Raw genomic sequence first — 12,273 nt, forward strand, 5'->3', positions numbered from 1 at the left:
TTAAAAATCATTCTACTATAAAGACATATGCACATGTATGTTTACTGTGGCACTATTCACAATAGCAAAGACTTGGAACCAACCCAAATGTCCATCAATAACAGACTGGATAAAGAAAATGTGGCACATATACACCATGGAATACTATATAGCCATAAAAAAGGATGAGTTGATGTCCTTTGCAGGGACATGGATGAAGCTGGAAACCATCATTCTCAGCAAACTATCACATGAACGGAAAACCAAACACTGCATGTTCTCACTCATAAGTGGGATTTGAACAATGAGAACACATGGACATAGGGAGGGAAGCATCACACACTGGGGACTGTCAGGGGGTGGGGGTTAGGCGAGGGATAACATTGGGAGAAATACCTAATGTAGGTGATGGGTTGATGGCTGCAGCAAACCACCATGGCACGTGTATACCTATGTAACAAAACTGCATGTTCTGTACATGTACCCCAAAACTTAAAGTATAAAAAAGAAAGTTCAGAACCAGACCTAATATGCTAAACAAAACTATTCTTTACCCTTCCATCTGCAGCCTTTCATTGCACCATTGCGGAGCTTCAGAATATCATTCTGTACGCATCACCATAACTACAAAGAATTAAGATGTCATATCAAAGATATCCAGAAGTCATATATGGTACAGAATTAGATGGCTTGATCATTGAAACATAATACAAACTACCAAAAAGCGACATAAGATACAGAACAAACAAAATAGGACATTGTCACTAAGGTCAAATAATATAAAAACAATCATGCTATTTAAATTTGACGTATTGGAAGCAAAGTAACTTAGTTAGAATTACGTAAATAACTTGTAAAGCTCCAAAAGTCATAGTACAGAGCCATAAATCTGATAAGGCACTTTAAAGACAGCAATCAAACATATAAAAATACAAAAACAAAAAATATTAAGTGTAAAAGCAGTAACCATAGAAATAAATAGGAAAAAAATTCATTATTTCTAGACAGTCTTTCATTTTCTGAAATAAAGACTTCTTAGGCTGGGCGCAGTGGCTCATGCCTGTAATCCCAGCACTTTGGGAGTCCGAGGCAGGTGGATCACTTGAGGTCAGGAGTTCGAGACCAGCCTGGTCAACATGGTGAAACCTTGTCTCTACTAAAAATACAAAAAATTAGCCAGGTATGGTGGCACACACCTGTAATCCCAGCTACTGGGGAGGCTGAGGCAGGAGAATCATTTGAACCCAGGAGGCGGAGATTGCAGTGAGCCAAGATCGCACCACTGCACTCCAGCCTGGGAGACAGAATGAAACCGTGTCTCAAAAAAAAAAAAAAAAAAAAAAAAAAAGACTTTTAAAAATAATCATAGCAGGATAAATGTATTTATCACGTTTTTAAAAGCTATCATCAAAGTTAAAATCTCTGTGAAAAAGATAACATTTTCCTTCAAGTCAACAAAGTCCTGATTCATACATTTTTTAGAGAAACAACTATACTCTTCCTACTAAATACAGGAAGAAAAAATAGCTTTTTTAATGTTAGTCAACTCTTCTTTTCAATAAACATTTAGTGAATGCTGTGTGACACCGTTTTAGGTGCTGGGGATATCGAAGTAAGTAAGACAATCATTTGCTCTAGAGAACTTAGCCTAATGGAGCTGAAACTACCATTGGCAACCTTAAAGTTACCTCCCTTGGTCCATAAGATGAAGCTCAACTTCTAACTCTGCCATGCTCGGCATGTTACTGCACAACAAATAATGGTTCACTTAGTTTGCTACTGGTAGCACTGTGGCACAATTAATATTAACCATCTACTGATAAAATTAAATTTTGTAAAGGATTCTATGAAAGTTTGAAGGGCAGAAAGTGTAAGAATAAACAAGTACTGATCAACATCAAAAATAGAATCAGTATTCTGCTTTTACAAAGGTCAAGAAAACCAAGAAAAATTTCATTCTGAAGATATAGAGAACTGCTAGATATTATCCTATATATGTGGCACATGTGAAATGATCACATATGAGGGAGTATAAATTATTACACAGTCACTATCAAACAGCTAAGTATGCCAAATCAATTGTCAGGTTTCCAAGAATCACAGCGTTCTTTCAAGAGGTCCCATCATGCTTTAAGGAAACGTGCATTTTCCGGACATTTGATGGCAAGCTCTTCCACTTGAGCTGACACTGTAGATAGGGCTTCAAGAAGTTTGGTTAACAAAAATGCTGTGTCTCCAATCTGCAGCCCCACTTCCTCCAGCAGGTCTACTGTTCAGCTGCTGCTCCTGCTCAAAACGAGCCGGCCTAAACTCACAGCAATTCCCAGGGAAGATGCTGAAGAGGGGTCTGAAAATGAGGGAGAAGAGAGAGGAAGCAGGGTTGTAAAGAAACTCGTAACACCTCAGGGTCAGCCACAGGGAAGGGCTGGTGTTAACGGTGGAGGGTGTCCAGGTTCTTGGCGTCTTAAACAAAGAATTGGACAAAACGCACAAACAAAGCAAGGAAGGAATGAAGGGATTTATTGAAAATGAAAGTACATGCCACAGTATGGGAGCAGGCCTGAGCACAGGGGCTCAAAAGGCCCTCTTAAAGAGTTGTTGTGAGTTTAAATACCCTCTACTTGGAGTACACCCTATGTAAAAGGAGAGGATGAAGTAAAGTTACAAAGTCATTTACTTGGCCTATGCTCCATGGGAGGATATTTCCTGTCATAGTTGAAGTGTGAATCAGCCTTATGTTCCTGCCTCCAGACCCTATTTTCCAGCCTCACTGGGACGGCAGAATCCGCCCAGAGCATACAAACCATCTTTCAACCGCTTGTACCCAAATCCTCCATTCTCTTGATAGTGCCTTTTGTGTATAAGTTTTCAAGTAGGAAGAAGTCCAGTTTTACTATTCAGGACCCTCACAAGGTTCACACACTGCATTTGGTTTTATGTCTCTTTTGCCTCATTTAATCTAGAATAGCTCCTTCCATATCTCTTTTCCCCCATGAAGTGACTTTTTGAAGGTCAGTTTTCTTAACATCCATTGTATCTTCTTTTAAAAATATAAACTCTTTTTTGATAATCAGGGGGATGATAGTTGGAATTATCTCTCTTAATACCTACGTAAGGTCAGTTACTACAAGAGAACAAAAGCCCAGATAGGACAGGAAAGGCAGGTTTGGGAGCAAAGGACAAATAGGATGAGTTCAGGTGGTGAGTCCAAGATGGAGTACTTAAGGCAAGCATGAAGGTATTAGGGACCTGGGAGGGGGTCAGTGGTAAGCAGTACAAGGGTATAAAAATGGAAGTAGAAGAATGTCTAAAATAAATAGATCCTATCAAAATTTTATCTAAGGATAGTCCTGAGCCTAAAAAAGGAAACTCTTCCTTATTGTTCTTATAGCTTTGACTGTCTACCTCCAGAACACAGAACTCAAACTTGCTCCTGTATCTTATGGGTCAAACGGGGCTTGTGAGGGTTGATCTAGCAAGATTACCAGAGTTGACTAAATCGTTTTATGGGAAAACATCAGATTCAACAAACAGAATTGGCAACAAACTTTTAGAAGACAATACCTTTGGTAGGTGAAGGCTAGTTTACCTGTTGAGGAATGTAAGATTGAAATACAGTTTTATCACGGGGTATGTCCCAGACCAAAGCACTGGACTAACTCTCAGGCTTACTGAGGAACTGAGAGAGATGAGTCAGGCAGAAAGGCACTGGATCATTCACCCAGGAAGTAAGTATTGAGAAATCCACAATGTGTGAGCACAAACAAAAATTATATTAATGAAGCCACTTTTCCCACTACATCTTAATTTAAGTCATATCAACTCTGAATACATATTTATTTCTGCTTTCGTAATTCACCTGCATTGATTTTTTCATAACTCTACTTAAATTGGACTTTACATGTGAAACCTCAGAGGAATTCCATCTCACTCTCACTACTTTATTACATATACACACAACTCTAATTGACTTTGTTATATATTTTATGTCCATCTTCTTCATTTTAAATGTCTTAAACATAGGTACAAAACCAGGAATATCTTTTGTAACATCCCATTGCATTCAGCAAAATGACTCGGAAAACAGAGTAAGATCATAAACAGTTTCATATGGTATGGAAAAAAAAATGCAGGCTTCTGGGAAACCACAGTATCAAAGAGACAAAATTGGCATCCAGCTATTAGTGATGAGTGACTCTGAGAACAAAAGCATCCAACAACACTGAGGGAAATAACTTCAAGTTATTACTATGTTTTGAGCCATTCCCTAAGCAGAGATGGTAATCACCATTAGTAATATCATTTTCTAAGAGGAAGTACAATATTATGACTAGATGATCATCTCTGGTTTGGAAACAAACTACAGAAATTGAGTACAAAACATGGCACATATGAAGTCTGATTGTTCAAAACCACTTCTTAAAGCTGGTCACAGAAGCGCAAACATCATTCTAAAATTCCCCTAAAATAATCAGCACTTATAATTTGGGAAAGGCTCCTGTATTCTCAATAATCATGCAGTAAGATTTAATTTTTTTTTTTTTTTTTGCTGTTGTTTTTGTTTTTGTTTCTTGATACAGAGTCTTGTTCTGTCACCCAGGCTGGAGTGCAGTGGCACAGTCTCAGCTCACTGCAACCTCCACGTCCCAGGTTCAAGTGATTCTCCTGCCTCAGCCTCCTGAGTAGCTGGGACTAAAAGCACATGCCACCAGGCCCGGGTAATTTTTGTATTTTTACTAGAGATGGGGTTTCACCATGTTGGCCAAGCTGATCTTGAACTCCTGACCTCAAGTGGTCCACCCGCCTCGGCCTCCCAAAGTGCTGGGATTACAGGCATGAGCCACCATGCCCAGCCTTAATTCTTTTTTGGATACAACTCTATCTGCACAATTTGTGATCCTTGTGGTAATCAAGGAAATTCAAATTAACACCACAATGAATATAATGCACCTCCATCAGGTAGATAAAAATCTCAAAATCTGACAATACCAAGTGTTGGTGAGGATATGGAGAAATGGGATCTCTCTTGTTCTACTGGTTAGAGTATAAATTAGTACAATTATGGAAACTGCCTCGTGATAGCTGGTACAGTTGAAAATATGCATATACTAAAACTCAACATTTTCTCTCCTAAGCATAGTACCCTAGATAGAGTCTCACACATGTGCACAAGGAAACAAGAACAAAAATGCTCATTGCAACAATGTTGCTAATAGATAAAACTTTGGAAGTAATCTAGATGTCCACCAACAAGGAAATGAAAAAACTGGTTGTGGTATATTTATAATGAAACATGATATAGAAGTTAAAATGAATGAACTAGAGTTGTGATTCCCACTGAGAAAAGGGGTGATGTCACCACCAACAGGACATTTCAAAATGCCTGGAGACACTTTTGGTTGTCACAACTCAGAGTGCAGCAAGGGAGTACTACCGGCATCTAGTGCATAGAGGCCATGGATACTGCCAATCATCCTGTAATGGACAAGAAAGTCCCTCACAACAAAGAATTGTCTGGCCCCAAATGTCTATAGCACTGAGAATGAGAAAGCTTGAAGCAGAACTACAAGTAGCAACAAGGATAAATCCCATAAACATAGTTTAGAAAAAAAAGTTTCAGAAGAAAGTCAAATTGTCCCTGTTTGCAGGCGGCATGATCTTATATACAGAAAACTCTAAAATATCTACTGAAAGACATAACTAAAAAATAAATTTGGGGCCGGGCGTGGTGGCTCACACCTGTAATTCCAGTACTTTGGGAGGCCGAGGTGGGCGGATCACGAGGTCAGGAGATGGAGACCATCCTAGGACACGGTGAAACCCCATCTCTACTAAAAATACAAAAAATCAGCCGGGCATGGTGGTGGGCGCCTGTAGTCCCAGCTACTCACGAGGCTGAGGCAGGAGAATGGCGTGAACCTGGGAGGCGGAGCTTGCAGTGAGCCGAGATCGCGCCACTGCACTCCAGCCTGGGTGACACAGTGAGACTCCGTCTCAAAAAAAAAGAAAAGAAAAGAAAAGAAAAGAATAATCAAATAAAAAAATAAATTTGGTAAAGTCACAGATACAAAATTAACTTATTAAAATCAGCAGTGTTTCTATATGCTAATAGCAAACCACCTGAAAAAAAAAATTCCATTTACAATTGCTATAAAAAAAAAAAGATACTTAGGAATAAACTTAACCAAAGAGGCGAAATACCTCTACACTAAAAGCTATAAAACACTGGCTGGGTGCAGTGGCTCACGCCTGTAATCCCAGCATCTTGGGAGGCTGAGGTGAGCAGATCACCTGAGGTCAGGAGTTCGAGACCAGCCTGGCCAACATGGAGAAACCCCATCTCTACTAAAAATACAAAATTAGCTGGGCATGATGGTGCATGCCTGTAATCCTACCTATTTGGGAGGCTGAGGCAGGAGAATCACTTGAACCCTGGAGGCAGAGATTGCAGTGAGCTGAGATCATGCCATTGCATTCCAGCCTGGGTGACAGAGTGAGACTCTGTCTCCAAAAAAAAAAAAAAAAAAAAAACCACTAAAAAATGTCAATGAAAGAAATTGAAGATGACACAAACAAATGAAAAGCTATCCCACGTTCATGGATTGGAAGAATTAATATTTTTAAAATGGCCATACTACCCAAAGTAATCTACAGATTTAATGCAATCCCTATAAAAATATCAATGACAGTCTTCACATAGGAAAAAACTATCCTAAAATTCATATGGAATGACAAAAGTCCCCAAATAGCCAAAGTGATCTGAAGCAAAAAGAACAAGGCTGGAGGCATCACACTAGCTGACTTGAAAATATGTTGCAAGGCTATAGTAATCAAAGCAGCATAGTACTGGTATAAAAACAGGCACATACACAATGGAACAGAATAGAGCCCAAAAATAAATTCATGCACCTACAGCCATCTGATTTTCAAAAAAGGTACTAAGAATACTGTTAGTCCATTTTTGCATCACTATAAGGAAATACCTGAGACTGGGCAATTTATAAAGAAAAGAAAATTTATTTGGGCTCATGGTTGTACCGGCTATACAGAAGCATGATGCTGGCATTTGCTTCTTGTGAGGGCCTCAGGAAGCTTACAATTATGGCAGAAGGCGAAGGTATGCCAGTATGTCACATGGCAAGAGAATGAGCAAGAGAGACCAGGGGGAGGTCCCAGAATCTTTTAAACAACCAGATTTCTCCTTCCTGTAAGAAATGGAAAAAAAAAAAAAAAAGCACACAGTATCTTGCTTATCACCAAGGAGATGGTGCCAACCAAACCAGTCATGAAGGATTTTCCCCCATTATCCAATTGACTCTCACAAGTCCCACCTCCAACATTGGGAATCACATTTCAACATGAGATTTGGAAAGGACAAACATTCAAACCATATCAAACACCACTGCTCTCTTCAATAAGTGGTGCTGAGAAAATTGAACAGCCACATGCAGAAGAATGAGACTAGACACCTACCTCTCACCACATACAAAAATCTACTCAAAATGGATTCAATGCTTAAATATAAAATCTGAAACTATGAAACTACTAGAAGAAAACATAGAGGAAATGCTTTACAGCATTGGGCTTAGCAAGGATGAATGGACCTCAAAAGCACAGACAACAAATCAAAAGTAGACAAATGGGATTACATAAAACTGAAAAGCTTTTGCACAGCAAAGGAAACAATTAACAAAGTAAAGAGACAATCTACAGAATGGGAGAAAATATTTACAAACTATACATTTATCAAGGGGTTAATATCCAGAATATATAAAGAACTTAACGCAAAATAACCCAACTAAAAAATGACTAAAAGACCTTAATAGACATTTCTCAAAAGAAGACATACAAATACCCAATAAGCACATGAAAAAACACTCAACATCACTAATTGTGTTAGGCGGCTCTTGTATTGCTATAAAGAAATACCTGGCCAGGGGCAGTGGCTCACACCTGTAATCCTACTACTTTGGAATGCCAAAGCAGGCAGAATGCCTGAGCCGTGGAGTTTGAGATAAGCCTGGGCAACATGACAAAACTCCATCTCTACAAAAAATACAAGTTAGCCAGGTGTAGTGGCATACACCTGTATTCCCAGCTACCCGGGGGTTGAGGTGGGAGGATCACGTAAGCCCAAGAGGTCAAGGCTCTGGTGAGCTGTGACTGGGCCACTGCACTCCAGCCTAGGTGAAAGAGCAAGACCCTGTGTCCGTTAAAAAAAAAAAAAAAGAAAAGAAAACTAAGAAATAACTGAGACTGGGTAATTGATAAAGAAAAGAGGTTTAATTGACACACAGTTCTGCAGGCTGTACAAGCATGGTGTCAGCATCTGCTCAGCTTCCAGTGAAGCCTCAAGGAGCTTTTGTTCATGGTGGAAGGTGATGTGGGAGCAAGAGAGAGAGAATGGGAGGTGCCACACACTTTTAAACAACCCATGTGAACTCACTTATCACCAAGGGGATAGTGCAAAGCCATTCATGAGGGATATGCCCCCATGTTCCAAACCCTTCCCACTGGGCTCCACCTCCAACACTGGGGATTACATTTTAACATGAGATTTGGCCAGGACACAGATCCAATCCATACCACTGATCACCAGGAAAATGCAAATGAAAACCACAAGGAGATACCAACTCACTCCAGTTAGAATGGTTACTATCAAAATAACAAAAGAAAAGAGGGGTGGTGACGATACGGAGAAAAGGGAACGCTTATACACAGTTGGTGGGATTGTAAATTAGTATGGCCACTATGGGAAACAGTATGGTGATTCCTCAAAAAATTGAAAATTTTTTGATATGATCCAGCAATCCTACTACTGGGTATTTATTCAAAGGAAATGAAATTGTTATGGTGAAGAGATTATCTGCACTTCCATGTTTATTGCAGCAGTATTTACAATAGCCAAAATATGGAATCAATCCATGTCCAACAATGGATAAATGGATAAACAAAATGTGGTGTATATATATACATGGAATATTATTCAGCCATAAAAAAGAATAAAATTCTGCCATCTGTCACAACATGGATGGACCTGGAAGACATAATGTTAAGTGAAATAAGCCAAACACAAAAAGACAAATACCACATGATCTTGCTCATGTGGAATTTAAAAAAAAAAAAAAAAAGATTGATGTCATAGAGTAGAACAGTGGTTACCAGAGGGAAGGATGGGGAGGGAAGGATGGAAAGAGGTTGGTAAATGGGTACAAGGTCACATTTAGATAGAAGGAATAAGTTCTGGTGTTTTTATTGCACAGTAGGTTGAGGATGGTTAACATTAAGGTATTATACATTACAAAATAGCTAGATGAGAGGCTTTTGAATGTTCTCATCACAAAGCACTGATAAATGTATAAGGTGATAGATATACTAAATACCCTGATTTGATCTTTGTACAACATGTAGATGTATCAAAACATCAAATTGTCCCCCATAAATATGAATAATTATAATGTGCCATAAAAATAATTTTAAAAACAAATGAACTAGAAGTATTTTTATGTATCAATATATGTTGATACATAAATGCATGTTCTAAGAAAACAATGTTCTAAGAATAATGTTCTAAGAAACATTGTTCTAAGAAAACAATGTTCTAAGAAAAACGCAAATGACAAAGTGATAGTTTGACACCATGTAATACATTTTAAAATATGCAAGACAAAATAAAACAATGTTTATGAATAAAAAAATAAAATAAAATGTTGATGTTATGTCCAAAAAAAGGATACAAAGGTTTAAGAACATAAAACAATGTTATACATTGTTTTTGTATGCATACATATATAGTTGTGAAAATATAAAATAGTAAAAATACAAAAATGTGCACAGACATGATAAACTCCAAATTCAATAGACTGAGGTGGGAGAGAGGAGAGGAGCGACTTAAGAGGAGCACAAAGGGGAAATGCAACTATATATTCAATGTTTAACTTCTTAGGCTGGGTAGTGAATATACAGCTATGTTATAGTACTACCTATACTAATTGTAGGCCTAAATTATTTCATCTCATAAAGCCAGCTCATTTTCTCATTTTAATGGGAAATGAAAAAGAAAAAAAAATAGGAAGTATGCAGAAATTAAGAGAAAAGTTACTGAAACTGAAATAATTCAATAAGTAAGACCAATGATAAATTCACATATATAAAAAGCCCAAATAACCTGTTTTATTATACCGAGGCTATAAAAACATGCCTATTTTATTAATAAATAGATGATTTCTAGCTATGCAAATAACATTCAACTAGTTGTCTTCAAGGTATCTATATAATATTTCCAGATCAATTAATTTTTTTCCTACCCATTCACTTTTATTTAAAATCACTACCACCTCTAAAATGAAAACAAAAGGGGAAAGCATTAGCTTCTCTATTATTTTATATAATGCATCCTTTTCTTTTAAATTGTATAAACCTTTAAAATGAAAATTAATCTTATTAACCTGTTTCCAAAATACTGAGTGTCTAATTTCTTTCATCAAACAACCAGTATTATATAAACAGAGGACTAAGATTCCAGATGAAACAGCTGAAGTAGGCAGGTATATATTAAAAAATAACAGTTCTTGCCAGGCACAGTTGCTCACGCCTGTAATCCCAGCACTTTGGGAGGCCAAAGTGGGCAGATCACGACATCAGGAGTTCGAGACCAGCCTGGCCAATATGGTGAAACCCCGTCTCTACTAAAAATACAAAAATTAGCCAGGCGTGGTGGCACATGCCTGTAATCCCAGCTACTCGGAGAGTGAGGCAGAAGAATTGCTTGAACCCGGGAGGCAGAGGTTGCAGTGAGCCAAAATCACGCGACTGCATCCCAGCCTGGGCGACACAGTGAGACTCCATCTCGGGAAAAATAAATAAAATAAATAACAGTTTTTTTCATTTGACCATTCCTAAAAGATAAGGTAGCAATACTTAAACACATTAATAAGGTCGAAAAAGAACAGAACATTCAAATTAAAAGGCAATGTACTTCACTGGCCATTTTTGTGACTCCTAGACTAGTCATAGCATCTCTACAAATAAGCTGTCCTATGATAACAATACAGATACTTCAGATTTCTATAGCACTGCATGCATCTCACAACAATCCTGCTATGTAAATAGAATCATAATCTTTTAAAATTAAGGAAGCTAAAGTTGAAACTTATCTATGTTCATACAGTCAATTCAGACTGGAGTCCAAAGATAACAATAACTTCAAAAGGATTAACTTAACAGGGCAAGGTTTGCAAAAGTCATGAAGTAAAACCAGCCAAAGGTGAGAGTTGTGTGGAGAGAATGCTTGAAAAATACCGATACCCTGCAATAAACACAGGTAGAAACAGGTTCCCCAAAAGTCAGAAATATGCCTCAAGTATCTACGTCCCTTTCCAACAGGGGCTAAGCAAGTGCTGCCATGTCAATAACAGACAAAAGGTAGAAACATGTTTTTAGTGTGTGCGGAACTTTTCTTGCAAGGCAGTTATCATTATCTCAGGAAGGAATGGGGAAGTAGAATTCAACTATTTGAAATTACAAATGAGTCAGTTGCTTTTCAACAATGTTATGTGTTAAATATGGTCTTGGTGCAGGAATCTTAGAGTCTCTGAAGGCTATTTGGTGATTGGAATGCTTCTTCTCCCTCATCAAAACAATCACCTGATTACACATGTAATACCCATGTAACAAACAAGCACACGTACCACCAAATGTAAAAATATTAAAAAGAAAAGAAAATTTATTTTTAAATCACCTGATTCAACTTGTCAGACACAATCTATGTCTAAATCAAGAACTGCCTGTAATGTTATTGCTTTATTCATAGGGAAACATCCATCTTACGATTTTACTTCTAAGGCAAAATAGTGCCAAAACTAACAAATGCAAAAACATTAAATGCCTATGAAAACTAAAATAACTGTCAGTATTTAACCACTTATGTAGAATAAGTTGAAAAGACAGGCTAGACATGGTGGCTCATGCCTGTAATCCAAGCACTTTGGGAGGCTGAGGTGGGTGGAGTGCTTGAGCCCAGGAGTTCGAGACCAGCCTGGGAAACATAGTGAAACCGTGTCTCCACAAAAAATACAAAAATTAGCTGAGCACGGTGCTGCACCCCTGTAGTCCCAGCTACTCAGGAGGCTGAGGTGGGAGGATCACTTGAGCCTAGTAGGCAGACGTTGCAGTGCGCCGAGATCAGGCCACTGCACTCCAGCCTGGGCAACAGAGCGAGACTATCAAAAAAAAAAAAAAAAAAAAAAGGAAAAAGAAAAAACGCTTATTTTATATCTGTCATAACTTGTTAAA

General features: G+C 38.1%; 1 protein-coding gene and 1 pseudogene across 5 annotated transcripts in view; both read right to left on the reverse strand.

Moving 5' to 3' along the window:
- Positions 1 to 12,273, reverse strand: part of ATP7A (ATPase copper transporting alpha) — a 145,294-nt gene that overhangs the window by 85,626 nt on the left and 47,395 nt on the right. The gene's annotated exons all lie outside the window — the stretch shown is intronic.
- LOC103880778 lies at positions 1,318 to 2,786 on the reverse strand (annotated as a pseudogene).

Source organism: Papio anubis, chromosome X (genome assembly GCF_008728515.1).
Source record: "Papio anubis isolate 15944 chromosome X, Panubis1.0, whole genome shotgun sequence".
NCBI classification, from domain to species: domain Eukaryota; kingdom Metazoa; phylum Chordata; class Mammalia; order Primates; family Cercopithecidae; genus Papio; species Papio anubis.